This window comes from Microcebus murinus, chromosome 18, assembly GCF_040939455.1.
Source record: "Microcebus murinus isolate Inina chromosome 18, M.murinus_Inina_mat1.0, whole genome shotgun sequence".
Classification (NCBI taxonomy): domain Eukaryota; kingdom Metazoa; phylum Chordata; class Mammalia; order Primates; family Cheirogaleidae; genus Microcebus; species Microcebus murinus.
Genome location: NC_134121.1, coordinates 30,505,556 through 30,523,658, shown reverse-complemented (window position 1 = coordinate 30,523,658; position 18,103 = coordinate 30,505,556). Strand labels below are relative to the sequence as shown.

The window sequence follows — 18,103 nt, the reverse complement described above, 5'->3', positions numbered from 1 at the left end:
ACACACATCAATTAGGGAAATAGAGATGTTGGATTATGGCATCAGCGTTCAGAAGGATTTTTTACCAGACTAGAAAAATTGGACACATCTGAATCAGGGCCAAGAACATAACCTCACTAAAAGTAATTTTATTTATTTAATCATTCCCTCATTCAGATGCTCAGGGAACATCTGATGTATGTGAGGTGGTATAAAGCAAATATGGATAAGACATAGGCTCTGTCCTCCAGAGCTCAGTTTTCATTTTTAAAAAGTTGAGTTCAAACATTATACTTTCAACTTCTTTTTTTTTTTTTTTTTTGATTTTTTTTATTTTTTATTTTTATTTTGGCATATTATGGGGGTACAGATTTTAAGGTTTCAATAAATGCCCATTTTCAACTTCTTTTTGAACACAATATTATTGTTTCACATTCAGGGTTTCTTTTTGGAGTGATAAAAATATTCTAAAATTGACTGTGAAGATGATAAATGAGCATGTTAAGTCCTGAGTCAAGTATTTACCTTGTATTCGGGTAGACTCTGCCTGCCAAATGTGATAGCTTTGAGAATATGGCCTTAGTAAATTCATTGTTTGGATATTTCTCTTCATAAGGCCTTGGCTTTCTAAATAAACCATTACATGAAAGGATTGAATTAGATTTTTTCCCTAAGGTTCTTTATGGTTAAAAATATATAGATGCATGGATGGATGGGTAGATAGATAGATGGGTAGTTATAGAGAGAGAAACAGAGAAATTACTTCTGCATTTCCCAGAAAAGACTAAACTTATAATGAGACTTCTGTATTAGTAGGCAAAGAAAAGTTCTTACTTAGGGAAGAGATATGGTGGATTACCATGCTCAGACCATTATCACCCATTTCCTTTCTTAGATTGTAAGCCGAGAGCTGAGATCTAATGTTCTTAAATTTCCTAAACACTGAGAATTTGCTAAATTTCTGGGTTGATTTATTTATTTACAGCTTTATTGAGATACAATTCACATACCATACAAGACACCCACTTAATGTGTATAATTCAATGGTTTTTAATATATTCACATACTTGTGTGACCATCCTCACAATTTTAGAATATTTGTATCACCCCAAAAAGAAACCCTATACCTATTTACCCCACTAAGTCACTCCCCATTTACCCCAACTCCCCAGCAACTCTAGACAGCCACTAATCTACTTTCTGTCTCTATAGATGTGCCTCCTCTGGACATTTCATATAAATGGAATGATACTTGGTCTTTTGTGACTGGCTTGTCACACGTATTAATAATATGTTTTTAAGGTTCATTCATGTTATATTCAGGTTATTCATGTTTAAGGTTCATCATTCATTCAGGTTCATGCATCAGTACTTAATTCCTTTTCATTGCTGAATAATATTTCATTGTATGAATATACACATTTATCCATTCATCACTTGATGGACATTTGAGTTGTTTCCACCTTTTGGTTATTGCGAATAGTGCTGATATAAACATTCATATACAAGTTTTTGTATGGACATGTTTTCATTTCTCTTGAGTAAAATGCCGGGCCATATGGTAGCTCTGTGTTTGACCTTTTGAGGAACTGTCAAATTGTTTCAAAGTGGATACACCATTTTACATTCTCACCAGCAGTGTATGAGAGTTTCAATTTATCCACCTCCTTATCAATACTTGTCATTATCTGTCTTCTTTACTCACATCCTGGCGGATGTGAAGTAGTATCTCATCGTGGTTTTGATTTGTGCTTCCCTAAAGACTAATGATACTGAGCATCTTTTCATTTGCTTACTGTCTGTTTACATGTCTTCTTTGGAGAAATGTCTATTTAGATCCATAGTCATTTTTATTTTTTTTATTTTTTTATTTTATTTTTTTTTTACTAGAATAGTCATTTTTAATTGGATTATTTGTCTTTTTATTATTGTCATAAGAGGTTTTTTATATATATTCTGGATACCAGGCTCTTATGAGATATAATCATGTGTTGCTTAATGATAGAGGTATGTTCTAAGAAATACATTGTTAGGCAATTTTGTGCCTAACATCATAGAGTATGCTTACAGAAACCTAGATGGTATAGCCTACCACACACCTGGGCTGTAGGGTATAGCCTATTGCTCCTATGCTACAAGCCTGTACAGCATGTTACTGTACTGAATACTTAGAGGCAACTGTAACAGAATTATAAGTATTTATATATCTAAACATATCTAACCATAGAAAAGATACAGTAATAATTTGGTATTATAATCTTATGGGACCACTATCGTACATATGATCTTTCATTGACTCAAACATCATTATTTAGCACATAACTGTATATGATTTGCAAATATTCTCTCCTGTGGGTTGTCTTTTATCTTTCTTGATGGTGTCCTTTGAAGCACAAAAATATATAGTTTTTATGAAGTCCAATTTATCTGTTTTTTCTTTTGTCTCTTATACGTTTCGTTCACATCTCTAAGAAAGCTTTGTCTAACCCAAGATCATGAAGATTTATACCTATATTTTATTCTAAGCATTTTGTAGTTTTAGCTCTTACATTTAAGTCTATAATATACATACTTTTGTATGTGTTGTGAGGAAGGCATCCAACTTAATTCTTTTGCACGTTGATATTCAGTTATTCCAGCACTATTTGTTGAAAAAACTTACTCATCTTTAAATTCTAGATTAGTTTGGATAAATGTTAATAATAGCTAAAATTTATTGAGCACTATGTATGTGCTAAGCACTGTTTGGAGGCTTTTACATATATTGCCTTATTTAAACCTTATGCTAATTCTGAGAGAATTTCTCTCCCTATCAAGAAATGCTTGGGGAAAGAAGTATGGAGAGAAGAAAGCTGAATGTTAATGGCTTCTAAGAGGCAGAAAGATCTGGAAGGAAGTTACCCAGCTCTTTTATTCTCTTTCTTGCTTTTCATAACAAAAGCAGTGACTAGACTCCCTGATGTGGATGGTATAATGTTAAGGGAAAAGCCAAAGCAAGGGAAAAAGGATCTACTCAAATCCTATTTTTCTGCTTTCAAGAAGAATGGCATTCTGACCAGAAAAGTGACAAAAATGGTTAAGAGACAAGGAAAGCTCTTGATAGGGAAGGTAGTACTTAGAAAATACCGGACATGCTCCTCATATTTAAAGCTCTTCACCTACAGGGATTATAGCTGAGAAGGAGAAGTCTTACTGATGGGATAATTCATTCGTTGCCATCATTTTCACCAAAATGTGAACAGCACACGAGCTGGAAGACTGAAGACTTGCTGGTTTGAATAAGGTGCTCAATTCTGTCAGTCCTAGAGGAGCACTTGGCAGTCACTGCAGGCAAAATCCTGGAATGGCTTTTAAAGTGGATAGTTTGTGATTATTTAAGAAGAGAAAGAGTGACTACTAGGGAACACATGGGTTCACCTATTCAACATGACATGAATTTGTTAGTAATTCTCTGTCTATATTTGTGCTAATTCCATTTAATAGTTTGTACTACCAGCTCCCCACAAATTATATTTTTAGGTTGAAAAACAATATTTGAAGGGTTAGGATTGTCAGGATAATTTGGGTAATTAGTAATTCTTTCTCAACAATGACCTGGCACTTTAAATTTGAATAAGGATTAGGAAAAGATTTTATTGCTGTGTATAACTGCAGTGCTTTGTTAAGCTGATCCATTAGATCTGTTCTGTTTACAGAAGAACATGAACATTCAATTTAATAAATGAACAAACTTATTAAGAGGTCATTACTTTTCTAAATTCAATGTTTTAAAAGTCATAATTAGAATATGGATTATGGTTAGGCATGATGGCTCACACTTGTAATCCCAGCACTTTGGGAGGCCAAGGCAGGAGGATCATCTGAGGCCAGGAATTTCAGACCAGCCTAGGCAACATAGGGAGACCTGTCTCTATAGAGTAAATTAAAAAACAAACGAACAACAACAAAAAAAACATTAGCCAGGTGTGGTGGCACATGCCTATAGTTCTAGCTACCTAGGAGGCTGAGACAGGAGGCTTACTTGAGCCCAAGAGTTCAAGGTTGCAGTGACCGATGATCATGCCACTGCACTCTAGCCTAAGTGACAGAGTGAGACCCTGTCAAAAATTTAAAAAAAAAATAAAATATGGATTACAAACTATTCTACATGGAGCCTCCAGAGAGATTTTAGCTTATCTTTCTGTAATTTTATTGGTTTAAAGCTAAACATGTGTTAACATAGAATGCTAAGTTTACAACTGGAGTCTTCATTTTGATAAAGTAAAATTTTATTAAAAACAAGTGTAAATCAGCCAGGCATGGTGGCGCATGCCTGTAGTCCCAGCTACTTGGCAAGCTGAGGCAGGAGGATCACTTGAGCCCACGAGTTTTGTTCCTGAAGCCACATCAGAAGAACAAGGACAAGTGCTGGCAAATGAGGAGGATGGAGACTCCTGTCTGTAATGCCATCCTCCTCCTAAAAGGCAGAAATACGGAGCAAAAACAAAAGGGGTGCCATTGAGCTTCAGTAATTGAATTACTGTTCAATTGTTCCAGGGAAGACAATCTTGTGACTTCTGCCCAGACCTCTGTGACCTCTGCCCACCTGGTCCAGGTGGGGCTGGGTCATCTCATATAGCACAAAGATGGAAAGACATTACTTTGCCCTTCCCAGCCACTGGCCTGAGGCAGGGATGTAGATTTCAGTTGCCAGTAAAGAGTAGGGGATATTTTAAACAGACAGAAAATATTTCTGCCGTGTTTTTTTACCCCCCTCAGGCCATTCCTTCTCTTACATATTCCCCACTGTCAACATTACCCTTCCATATCTATGTTTGAGGTAGCTGTGAGCTATGATGATGCCACTGCACTCTCTAACCCAGGCAACGGAGTGATGAGACTTTGTCAGAAAAAAAAAAAGTGTTTTTGTTTAATATGGGGAAATGAGGAACAAAAGCATTCTCTAGTGGTAGGGATGCTACTTACCTAAGTAGAAGGAATTTCTTTTCTTTCTTTCTTTCTTTTTTTTTTTTTTTTTGAGATGGAATCTCACTCTGTCACCTGGGCTAGAGTGCCGTGGAGTCAGCCCAGCTCACAGCAACCGCAAACTCCTGGGCTCAACTGATTGTCCTGCCTTAGCCTCCTGAGTTGAGGCTACAGGCATGCACCACCACACCTGGCTAATTAAAACAATTTTTTTGGTCATTGGGGGTGTCTCTCAATTCCGGGTCTCAAATTCCTGGCCTCAAGCAGTCCTCCCTCCTCAGCCTCCCAAAGTGCTGAGATTATAAATGTGAGTCACCACACCTAGCCACCATTTTTTCTTTGTTTTTATTATTATTTTTTAGAGACAAAATCTGGCTCTGTTGCCCAGAGTGCTCTGGAGTTTAGTGGTTTGATCATAGTTCACAGTAACCTTGAACTCCTGGGCTCAAGCAATCCTCCTGCCTCCACCTCCCAAAGTGCTGGGATTACAGGCATGAGCCACCTCGCCCAGTCTTACTTTTAAGAAGAGTGAGAAGGAGGGTGGGTTTCTCTTGTTATTTTCCATATATTTGAAATATTAATTAATTAAAAACTGGGAAACAAAAAGGTACCTTAATTCTCTGATTGCTTTTCTAAAGGATCGAAGTGTTTACCTGCTGTTGATTTGAGAACATGTTTAAGTAAAATTTAAAAGGTATTAAGGGAGTTATTTTCAGGTTCTTTTTTTTTTGAGACAGAGTCTCGCTTTGTTGCCCCAGGCTAGAGTGAGTGCCGTGGCGTCAGCCTAGCTCACAGCAACCTCAAACTCCTGGGCTCGAGCGATCCTTCTGCCTCAGCCTCCAGAGTAGCTGGGCCTACAGGCATGCACCACCATGCCCGGCTAATTTTTTCTATATATATTAGTTGGCCAATTAATTTCTTTCTATTTTTATAGTAGAGATGGGGTCTCGCTCTTGCTCAGGCTGGTTTCGAACTCCTGACCTCGAGCAATCCGCCCGCCTCGGCCTCCCAGAGTGCTAGGATTACAGGCGTGAGCCACGACGTCCGCCCTATTTTCAGGTTCTTAATATGTACTAATAACAACAAAAGCTGTAGTGCATTAAGAATATAATATACAACATGTGCTTTAAATACACTCTGCTGCCTTGACAATAACTGTGTGAGGAAGGTGCTTCATTCCCATTTAACAGATGGCAAGGTGAGCTGTAATTTCAAGATATTACTGGTGAGAAAATATGCTAAGTGAAAACTCAGACTTTCAAATGTCAAGTTTAATATCCCAAAGATCATTTCTCATGCAATAGCTTTCCTTTTCCCAAGAGTTATCTCTACATTTTAATATGTTTGCTTGAGAAAAATCAGAAAATATGGACAGGAAAATAGATGATAAAATTGCCTATAATTTCACTATCACCAAGAGATAATTACTGCTAGCATTTTGATGGGTGCCCTTTCATATGTTTTCCATACATAAATTTGTATGAACTTTCAAATGCTTTGAAAAGAAACTGTGTCAAGAATTTCTCTATTAATATGGCTTATGACGTATAATATAGAATAAATTAAAAGCTTGGCTTTTATTTCACACTTGTCTGTATATATTTTTTAAAGCAGAGTTGAAGCTGGAAAAAAAAAACTCTTCATTTGGAAGCTGGAAAAAAAAAACCCTTCATTTTTAAAAACTTATGTGACATATCGAGAAAAGCTAAGACAAGCTACTTTTTAAAAAATCCTGATATTTATTACATTTGACATATCTAATACAAAGACCAACTGGGCAATTACATTAGCAGTAAACTTTAGAATAAAAACATCAGCATATTACCTTGTTGCGGATGGTTTCTTTCAGTGGACTTTCACTTTAAGGAGAATGGAAAATGACTATATAAAATATGAAAGCCAATATTTCAAAATTTAAAATCCCATCATGCAGTTATAATCCAAGATATTAAAAAAAGAAGGCAAAAGCTACACTAGGAAAAGGTACAACTTATATATTATTTTCTAAAATATCCGTATAGATATTTTATATTTTCCCAAATATGTTTGCTCACTTCAAAATATGTGATGTCTAGCCAGGTGCAGTAGCGTATGCCTGTAATCCCAGAGACTCAGGAGGCTGAGGCGAGAGCATCACTTGCCAGGAGTTCTAGACCCACCTCGGCAACATAGTGAGACTCTGTCTCTAAAAAAATAACAACTACTACAAAAAAAAAAAAAAAAACAGAAGAAGAAGAAAAAAGTAGCCCAGCTTGGTGGCATGCACCTGTAGTCCCAGCTACTGGGAAGGTGGAGGAAGGAGGATTGCTGGAGCCCAAGAGTTCAAGGCTACAGTGAGCTATGATCACACAACTTATTCCAACCTGGGTGACAGAGATCTCATCTCTAAAAAAATAAAATAAATTAAAAAAAAAATTGTCCGGAGGCTGAGGGACAGAGTTAGAGTTTAAAAGAAGTGATAGCCCTCTGTTCTTCTTTCCTGATAAATGTCCCCATGAGAAACTAAACATTCATCAACAAATATTTATTAAGTACGCTCATGTACCAGGTATTAATCCTTCATCAGTTATATAAACCTAAAGTAACAGTACAATTTTAGACCACCTGGTATTATTTGTGCTGTGTGTCATGCCCAGGAAACATTGATTCCTACTGGTTTTTTATCTATTGAGTACTTACTGTGTACCAGGTGCTATACTAAGTATCAAGGCTGCAGTAGTTTATTGTACCTTCTCTTCTCATTTAAATGAGCATACATATTTATACTTGATTTTGTTCTTGCAATTTTGCCACCTTTTCCCTGAGGGCCTCCAACACCGTGTAGATTTCACACCATGCAAAGCTTGAATCTGCCCCTGCTGTGGCATCAAGAAGGTGACATGCTTCAACTCAAAATAATCTCTGCAGTGTGTAATGTTCAGTACAGCTGCTGTCTTACTTTCATTTTTGCTTTTTAAACACATCACCATCCCAATCCTGCTCTCTGACAACAGGAAAGTGTTATAACAAGATCTTGCAGGCAAGCTCATCAAAATACAAGTTACCTTTTCTCTGTTGATGAGAGTGAATTTCTAGGGTTGCCAGATTTAGCAAATAAAAATACAGAATGCCCAGTTAAATTTGAACTTCAGAAAGATATTACATGGGATGTACTTATATTCCAAAAAATCATTTGATGTTTGTCTGAAATTCAAATTTAAGTAGCAACCTGTATTTTGTCTGGCAACCCTATGAATTTCTAAAAAATGCTTCCCTCCAGCAAAAGGATTAGGTTTTGTTCATCTTTCTCTCTATAAAACTAGAGCAGTTCTCAGATCGATGATAGTGGTGTCGAGTACTAACATCAGTGGCTCTTCTTAACCTTTTCTGGGAAATAACAATGTAATGCAACTTATAGATCCTCTTCCCAGAAAAATACACAAAACACTTCGCCTACAATTGCAGGGCCCCAAAGCCCAACTGTGTAAACTGTCCCTTCCTGCCCTCCCAGCCTCATGTGGAGCTCCTTGTTTGTATGCTGGTTTATCATTTACTAAGTGCTTTCATCTTCACAGCAGCCTTATAATAAAATTAGCCCATCTTATAGATAAGGAAACTGAGACTAGGGTTCAGCAGCAATTACATACTCAGTAATTGTGATTAGGATTTAAATTTGATTCTTCCCATTTCAACTCCTGGGCCCTTTTTATCATGCCAGCCTTCCTCATAAGTCATCCTTCTTATAATGTTCCCATTTCCACAAGCTCATGTGGATGGAAGACATAGAGTGGAAGGGTGAAAAGGGCATTCAGACGAGGAGTCCCGGGTACTAGTCTTGTTCCTTCACAGAGAAGCTGTATGACTTTGGCCAAGACACTTCCCCTCTTGGGCCCTTAGCCTCTGCACAGTGAGGGAGCTGGAAAAGATCCTCTGAGAGCAGTAATATTCTGTGATTCTAAAGGACACTGTTCATTGTCCCCTTTTTCCCTAGTAGTAGCTATTTTTGTGACCTCTAAGGTGCAGAGATTAAAGAGGGACTTGGGCGGGGTGGCTCACGCCTATAATCCTAGCACTCTGGGAGGCCAAGGCGGGCGGATTGCTCAAGGTCAGGAGTTAAAAACCAGCCTGAGTGAGACCCTGTCTCTACTATAAATACAAAGAATTTAATTGGCCAACTAATATATATGGAAAAAATTAGCCAGGCATGGTGGCGCATGCCTGTAGTCCCAGCTACTCAGGAGGCTGAGGCAGGAGGATTGCTTGAGCCCAGGAGTTTGAGGTTGCTGTGAGCTAGGCTGATGCCACGGCACTCACTCTGGCCTGGGCAACAGAGTGAGACTCTGTCTCAAAAAAATAAAAATAAAATAAATATAAAATATAAAGAGGGACTTGGAGCAGTTTGAGGTTGAAAAGGCTTGGGAGTTAGGGAGATATGATGGCTCTACTTTGGGGGTTCCAGGGCCTGTAGTGGCAGAGAGTTGATCTCCACCTAGCCAGGATGTGAAGGGAGTATTGCATGAACCCCCCTGTGCGGACCCTGGGTTTGCAGGGGAGTAGAGCACAGCTCTAGTCCAATTCCAGGCTTTGTTTTTACTATAGGCCTTTGACTGAGCTCGGGGGAGACAGAGCCTGGTGCTGGAGGACCCCACACAGACCATCAGTGCTGCTCACCTATTCCTGCCTGCTTTCCACAGACCAAAGGGCTTGGAGCCACTGGCACCTGGAGGCTCTTGCCCTGCTTCAAGCTTTAAAGGGAAGCTCGCTCTTGGCAGCTTGAGGAAAGAGTATCCTGGATTCCACTTCCTGGTGCTAAAAGAGAGGCTAAGTGGATTCCTGTGCCAATAGCTGTATTCTCTTCTTCCCTTACACAGGTCCGCTGGCTATAGATATTCCAACGCTCCATGTGCGAGCCTAACAAACAAATACCTGACACCTGACAGGAGATGGAAAAAATTCTAGGGATGGATATTGGTGATGGTCACGCCCTTCAGCAATGTGAGTGTGCTTAGTGCCACAGTGCACACTTAAAAAATGACTAAAGTGATAAATTTTATGTTGTGTGCATTTTATCACAATTTTTTAAAAGTTAAAAAAAAAAAAAGAAGTACTTCAGGATTAAAAATGACAGAACTTAGTATTCGATTAGAATGGGCAGCATGGAGTGGGGGAGAGAGAACTCGCAATTTGAAAGGGGCTGCCCAGGTCTCTGGCGTGGCCGACTGAGTTAATGGTGATGTCGTTTCATGAGCTTTGTGATGCTGGAGGAAAAAGAGATTTTGAGGTGAAGTGATGGGTTCCATTTCAGAGCTTGGGGCAGCTGTAAGACATCTAGGTGATAGCCAGAAGGTAGATGGATATGGGGTTTGGACTTCAGAAGAGGACTCTGGGCTAGAGAGTATGGGTTTGTGGGTCATTTTATAGACAGCAAAGAAATCCGTAGGAGTGAGTGAGATCCCCAAGGGTGAGGGTGTAGGTGAGAAGAGTAAGGACTGAGGACCAACTCTTAAGTGTTAGGTCTGGAGCTGAGAGAGAGAGACACGAAGCCTCATGTGTAGCAAAATGCTGTTTTAATTTGAGCAGATGGGTGGAGGCCTAAAAAAGCACCCACCCCAAGGGAAGGGAAAGCCTTGGGTTTGATAGAGGGTTTTTCTGGGGGCAGTAGCACTTGCAGAGTTAGGGGAGGGGGTAGCTTGGTCCTTATCAGGGGGGACAGGAATGCTGGCGTGGCTGCAGCTGCCCATGGTCAGAGTTAGATTTACAACCTCGGACTCTCCACACTCCTGTGGCTTTTGTTTCGCAGGCTTTATGGTATTTTTCCGGTTCCCACTCTGAGTAAACCTAACAGCAAGAACGCTAACATACAAGGGCCAGGTAAAGGAAGAAGGGCTTAAGAGGAGACAAAAAAGGAAGAACCAGAAAAACAAAAGAATATGGTTCCAAGGAGCCAAGGGGAAGAAACCATCTCAGGAAGAGGAAGCAATCAGAGTAGAAAAATCAATTCAGTAAAGATCTGAAAAAAATACCCACTGGAATCATCAACAAGAAAGTCAACGGGGCCGGGCGCAGTGGCTCACGCCTGTAATCCTAGCACTCTGGGAGGCCGAGGCGGGCGGATTGCTCAAGGTCAGGAGTTCAAAACCAGCCTGAGCAAGAGCGAGACCTCGTCTCTACTATAAACAGAAAGAAATTAATTGGCCAACTAATAGATATAGAAAAAATTAGCCGGGCATGGTGGCGCATGCCTGTAGTCCCAGCTACTCGGGAGGCTGAGGCAGCAGGATTGCTCGAGACCAGGAGATTGAGGTTGCTGTGAGCGAGGCTGACGCCACGGCACTCACTCTAGCCTGGGCAACAAAGTGAGACTCTGCCTCAAAAAAAAAAAAAAAAAAAAAGAAAGTCAACGGGGATGGTGGAAGGAGCCCTTTCCACGGTGTGGTGCAGGCAGAAGCCACTTCGCAGTGAATTGAATGAATGGAAAGTGAGGCAGCAAGTGTAGACAAATCTTGGAAGAAGTTTGTCTGGGAAGAGGAAGAGAAGAAAAAGAAATACTCCCTATTTCCCCAGATTCACCATACCAAGGTTCTCTCACACATTCTGTTTTTTCTCTTTGGAATGGATTCTCTGCATCTGTCCATTGCACACCTGGTAAACTCAGACTCATCTCTGGAGATAACCGCATGTCACCTCCTCTGTGATGCCTTTCCCATTCAAGACATGAAAACAGACTAATAATTTGGTGCCTCTTCAAAACAATATACTTAAAATATTTGTTCAACATTTATTAGGTCCTCCTTGCCTAGGGAGAACCCAATATTTTTATTATTTATAAAAACAGGTTCAACACACTCCCACTAGAGAATGTAAAGTCAAAGTTCTTTAAAAAAGAAATCACACTTTTCTGTAATTCTTGTTCTCATTTCTTCCCCCCCTCCCCCCATCCCTTCTTCTTCTTCTGCAATTTACTGAATCAGACCATTTGGGAGATGTACCAAAGAATTTAAATTTTAGACTTTGTTCAACAGTTTAAAATTCATTCCAGAAAAAACAGCTTGGTGCTATGCATGATTTGATTTCAGAATTTCAGTTGACTTCATCTGCAGCTGCTCATGGCAAAACTAATCAACAGACATAGGTCAGCTCTAGAGAAGAGGTTTTTGTTTTCTGTGTTTATTTTTTTGTTTTGTTAATTTCCATCTGAAAGCATTGTCTTCGTTGGTGCAAGCAGAACCAAATTATCTTTTCCTAGGAAGGTAAGGGGTTTTGTACAGAAACCTCAGTTAAAGGGCACATTTCTGGTTTTCATGACATCCACGTGTTCTGGTACCTGGGTCGGGTACTGGGATTTCTTATTCTTTAATACACTTCCGGCTATTACGGAAACAGAACTGTGTACACCCTCTGACCTTCCAAACCACCTATGTTGCCTTGATTAGAGGTAATGCTTATCATGACATTATAGCTGGTTTTGCATCTATGTTCTCAACTAGATAGTGAGCTTGTTTAGGTCAGAGACCACATTGTCTTCTTGGTGCCTAGTGAGTACTCAACAATGAATGAATAAATGCCATGGGCAGCTAGGAAAGATTGACAGGCACTAGACCAGCATCTGGGACATCAGTGAAGGAGTTGAAGTCTCACTGGGCAAAGTCTTCTTTCTATGTGATGGCCAGAAACACTAAGCAATCTTTACTTGCCAAAAATTCAAAGAATTTAGGCACACGTTGGCCTTTGTTGGGCATAGCACACAATGCTTACTCACCACCTGCAATTTGATGCAAAGCAGAATTAACTGCAATCCAGGTACTGACCTATGATCTTTACACATATTTCTTATTAAATTATCATAACAACCCTAGGTAGGTGCCATTAGTCTCCATTTTATAGGTTAAATAACTAAATTCAGAAAGACTAAGTCCACTATCCCTGGGCCAGGAAGAGGGAGAACTGGCCTTAGAATCCACCTCTGCCTTCTCTTTCCATCATATCTCTTATTATAGTTACACATTACGTATCTCAGTATGGTGCTATAAGGAACAAGGAACACTCAAGCATTACATTAATTAGAATTTTCATATGATATTCCAGAAATCAGAGACAAATGCTCTCCAGCTTTACCCCTGAAATCGAAAACGCAGTAATGTTAGACATAAAAATGTATCTTGATTTTCCCCCAAGGAGTTTCCCTCTCTTATCCACACAGTGAGCATTAACAATTAATGGGAAATGCTTTCCAAACCATAGAGCATCGTTCTTAATATTTATGATGCCCACGAAACATACAAACATCTGTTCTGTAGAGTGATAGCTATTAAAGCATACTTAAGTGCCAAGCACTCTCTCTCACGTAGACAAGTCAATGCTTTAAGCATTTGCCCCTCTGGAGTTATTTAAATAGCAAGGATTCCAAGAAGATGGGAGGAAGACAATTTTAGACTCGACTTAAAGAATATTAGTTCATTTTATCATGGCTGCAAGCACATAGTAATTTTAAATTGAATAAAGTTTTTAAATGGTTGACATGATCTTTCATAGTAGGGATGACTGCACCCCTAAAGCTGAGGTTAAGGTTTCCCTCTGAGAAATAAAATCAGAAAAGAATCAAAAGGTGATGGATGAGATAATACATCAGCAGGAACGGCAGACCTGAGAAATCTGCTGTTAAAATAAGACTGAAGAGTTGGGCACACCCAACATCCAATCAAGGTGGCCTGTGAGTCCCCTCAGGAAGCAGGCCTGGAATGAAGTTATTACTAAGAAAAAAAATCATATTTTACACTGCTTGTAAAGTGAGCATGTTAATGGGGAGGAAGTAGCCTGTGGGTCTCTGATAGCAGAGTTGAGTCAATGGAGCCAGCACCTTCGGCAGCATGTCCTATTTGATAATAAGATTTGTTGCGATAAAATAACTGGTACATTGATATCTGCATATGCTCATATGACTAATGTGAGCGAGTCTCTGTGTACAGTAACAAAATTTAGTTTCGCAAAGCTGAGGACCAGACCTTAAATATGGCAATCACATACAAGTACTGCTACACATCCTTTCCCGGCCGACACTGCTTCCAATTGCAACAAACTCGAGATTAACATAACAGCCACGACAGGAACGGCAGTAGTAAAAATGGCAACTAACAATTGTCGAGCACTTATCAAATGTCAGGTGTACTTCTAAAGCTCGACTTCTAAATTACTCATTGAGTCCTCTCAGCAATCCCACGAGATTGAAAAAAAAAACCTGATGCTTGACACAAGCATTGTCACAAGCATTGCAGGACACAAGACTTCATTTCAAGTAGAATGTTGGGTGAAGTTCGCCATACATAAGATATTCTTCTCTCATAATACTTTTGCTTATCTCTATCATTGCATTCACTACACTGCACTACAATTCTCTGTTTATATATTTACTATAAATATCCCACTTGACCCCAATAAATTCATGATCTTTTCTTTTTTATTTATTACTGTATTCTTGATGCAAAGAACAGTGTCTGACAGATGGTAGGTGCTAAAGAAATATTTGTTCAAATAAAAAGTAGGGTTGGGGATACTGGGTGAAGGCAGGAGTGTTAGTTGATTACTTTAATGATTTTTTAAAAAAAAAAGGTCAGCCGGAAACCAAACTGAAAATTCAGAAACAAAACTCATTCCCCTACCATGTTCCCCTATCATGGTCTCTCAGCCCTTTTTTATGTCTATATTCCACTTTTCTTTTTTCTCAAGTGAGCTTCCTTTATGTATAGGGTCTGTTCCCCCGTAATTTTGGCTTTTGTTAAATGTGGCTAGCCATAGTGCCAACCTCAGCCCCAGCTCTAGTTGGCCTCCTAGGTCTGGAGCCCACACTCAGTGCCCACTGAGTCAGGTTCTCAGGATAAAGATTCTGATTGGTTCAGCTCAGGTCAAGAGTTTTTCAATTGTCCAATAAGCTGTGCCTAGAGTGTTTGACAAAATTGGCTGTCTAGTCTTGCTCTTTTGTCAAGAGGCAGTTTCCACAGAAAGGACTGGGGGCTGGGTATGCACCCCAAAAATAGGTGTCCTACAGATGTCAAACTGATATTTCTCTCTTTTTGAATTTAGATGATTTTTTTAAGCCACCAAGGAGTATACTCTAAATTACACTGAGAATTTATAGTCGTACATTTACTGTATTTTAACAGAGAATTTCTATGGACTGCCATTTTCCAGTTGCTTGCATTTTCAATTTTGTTCTTTGATTGCTTAAAACACAGACATCTTTTCTTTCTTGCCATGCAACGAAAATGTTCTATTTTGATATGGTGTGTGTTAGTCATAGTGTTTGCATTTTCATTATGATATCAAAAAGTTAATCTGTTCCACTCCTTTTAACTAGTGTAGTTAAGGGCTTTTGATGGTTTCTTGTGATAATTGCATTATGATTTTTACCCTCTTATGTTTTAGACTACATAATTTCTGAAGCTTTAAGAGAATTGCCTGAAATTTCACTTGTAGTTCATGATTTAATACTGATTCTGAAGAGCCCTAGATTGCCCCTAATTTACAAGTGAATTCCAGAAGATCACTTACAAGTCAGTTGTTTGGGAACTTGAAATACACTTTCCTAGTGATCCACAAGAGGTTATTTAACCTATAATATATTCATTCAGTCATTCATTCCAATAAGAGCCACTATTTGCCTGGCACTGTGTTAAACAACTATGTGTATAACATGAACAAAACAGATTTGTCTCTGTCCCCATGAGCTTATAGTCTAGTGGTAGGAATACAAATAGGCAAACAGTTACATTGCCACTAATAATAATAGCTGGCCCTGAGTGCCTCACGCATAGTAGACTCTCCAAAAATACCCATGGGATGCATAACTAAGTAGGTTAAAACTAAATAATTTAGGCTGAACACGGTGGCTCACGCCTGTAATCCTAGCACTTTGAGAGGCCGAGGTGGGAGGATCGCTTGAGAGGTCAGGAGTTCAAGAGCAGCCTGAGCTGTATATCGAGACTTCCATCACTACAAAAAAAATAGAAAAATTAACCAGGTGTGGTAAAGTGCAGCTGCTGGGGAGGCTGAGGCAGGAGGATCACTTGAGCCCAGCAGTTTGAGGTTGCAGTGAGCTATGATGCTGCTGCTGTACTCTAGCCCCAGCAACAGAGTGAGACCCTGTCTCAAAAACAAAACAAACAAAACTAAATAATTTGCATTTATTATTTCATTTTTTATTCATTAATCTTCACAATTTTCTGAGAATTTAACTTAAAATCTCTAATCCAAATCAAACTGGTTAGTAATTCCACTAAAAACAACAAATTTACAATGAATATTTTAAAAATTTTTATTGATGCAGTGCTCGCTTCGACAGCACATATACTAAAATTGGAACGATACAGAGAAGATTAGCATGGCCCCTGCGCAAGGATGACACGCAAATTCATGACGGGTTCCATATTTTTGTACATGAGTGATATCTCAATAAAGCTGTTAGCAAGAAAAAAATTTTTATTGATGTATATATAAAATACATACAAAGAAATGTGCATACCCCAAGTACAACTCAATGCAGTTTCATGAACTAAACATATCTGATCAAGAAACAAACCTTATCAGCATCCCAGAAACTTCCTCATCCTTCTTTACAGTCAGTACACCCCCAAGGAAAAGGATATTATTTAAAAATTGAAGTTGGCCTGGCGCGATGGCTCGCGCCTGTAATCCTAGCACTCTGGGAGGCTGAGGCAGGCGGATTGCTCAAGGTCAGGAGTTCGAAACCAGCCTGAGCAAGAGCGAGACCCTGTCTCTACTATAAATAGAAAGAAATTAATTGGCCAACTAATATATATAGAAAAAATTAGCCGGGCATGGTGGTGCATGCCTGTAGTCCCAGCTACTCGGGAGGATGAGGCAGAAGAATTGCTTGAGCCCAGGAGTTTGAGGTTGCTGTGAGCTAGGCTGACGCCATGGCACTCACTCTAGCAACAAAGTGGCACTCACTGGGCAACAAAGTGAGACTCTGTCTCAAAAAAAAATTAAAAATAAAAAAATAAAAATTGAAGTAGACAGGCTTGTAGTCATTTAATAATATATTTGAATGGAAGAAAGATGTTTAAGTAAACCCTAATTTGTCCATTTAAAACTCAATAAAATGTGCTACTTGGCTTGCCAGTCATAATTAGATTCAGCTGCACACAATTGAAACTTTAAAATAACAATGGCTATATAAAGGAGTTCATTTATCTTTCACGTGGAGGAGATGTTTAGGGCTGGTTTGGTAGCTTCACAGTTATCAGAGACGCAGGTTCCTTCTATTTTACAAATCTACCATTCTAGTGCATTGCTAGTGATGGTTCCAGATGGCTACTGGAAATCCAGCCATCACAACCACCTTCCAGACAGAAAAAAGGAGGAAGGGCAAAAGGATCACACCTCCCAGCTGATTGAACTTACCTCTAAAGAGTCTATCTGCAAGGCCTTCATAACATTTCTGCTTATTTCTAATTGTTCGGGTTTACTTATGAGGCCAAGTGATTTTTAAGGGAAGCTGGTCTTTTAGCTGGCTGCATTGATGCCCTCAATGATATAGGGATTCTATCAGTAAGGAAGAAGGAGAAGACATGTTTTGGGGCAGGTAACTACTTGGGTCTGCTATAATTCTGTTGATTTTTATTATAATTGCTTACCCTATATATCACATTGTCTTATGATAATTTTCTTCCTAAGAAGGGAAATTTCTGTGTCATATATACCATTGGTCCCCAACCTTTTTGGCACCAGGGAATGGTTTCATGGAGGACAATTTTTCCATGGATGGGGGGTTTAAGGGGATGGTTTGGGAATGATTCAAGTGCATTACATTTATTGTGTAGTTAAACCTCTCTGCTAATGATATTCTGCATTTGTAGCCACTCCCCTGCGCTAGCATCACCGCCTCAGCTCCACCTCAGGCCATCAGGCATTAGATTCTCATAAGCAGCATGCACCCTGGCTCCCTGGCATGTGCAGTTTTCAGTAGGGTTCGAGCTCCTGTGAGAATCTAATGCCACTGCTGATCTGACAGGAGGTGGAGCTTATGCAGTGAGGTCAGCCGTGGGGAGCGGCTGTAAATACAGATGAAGCTTCGCTGGCTTACTTGCAGCTCACCTCCTGCTGTGCGGCCCAGTTCCTAACAGGCCACGGACCAGCATTTCAAAGAAAGTCCTACAAAGTGATT

At 39.4% G+C, this 18,103-nt stretch overlaps 1 non-coding gene across 1 annotated transcript; it reads left to right on the top strand.

The window, feature by feature from the left end:
• The first annotated feature begins 16,242 nt into the window (after window positions 1-16,242).
• Window positions 16,243-16,349, top strand: LOC142862240 (U6 spliceosomal RNA). Its single transcript, XR_012913316.1, has one exon. It is a non-coding gene; the product is annotated as a U6 spliceosomal RNA (small nuclear RNA).
• The last annotated feature ends 1,754 nt before the right edge of the window (window positions 16,350-18,103 follow it).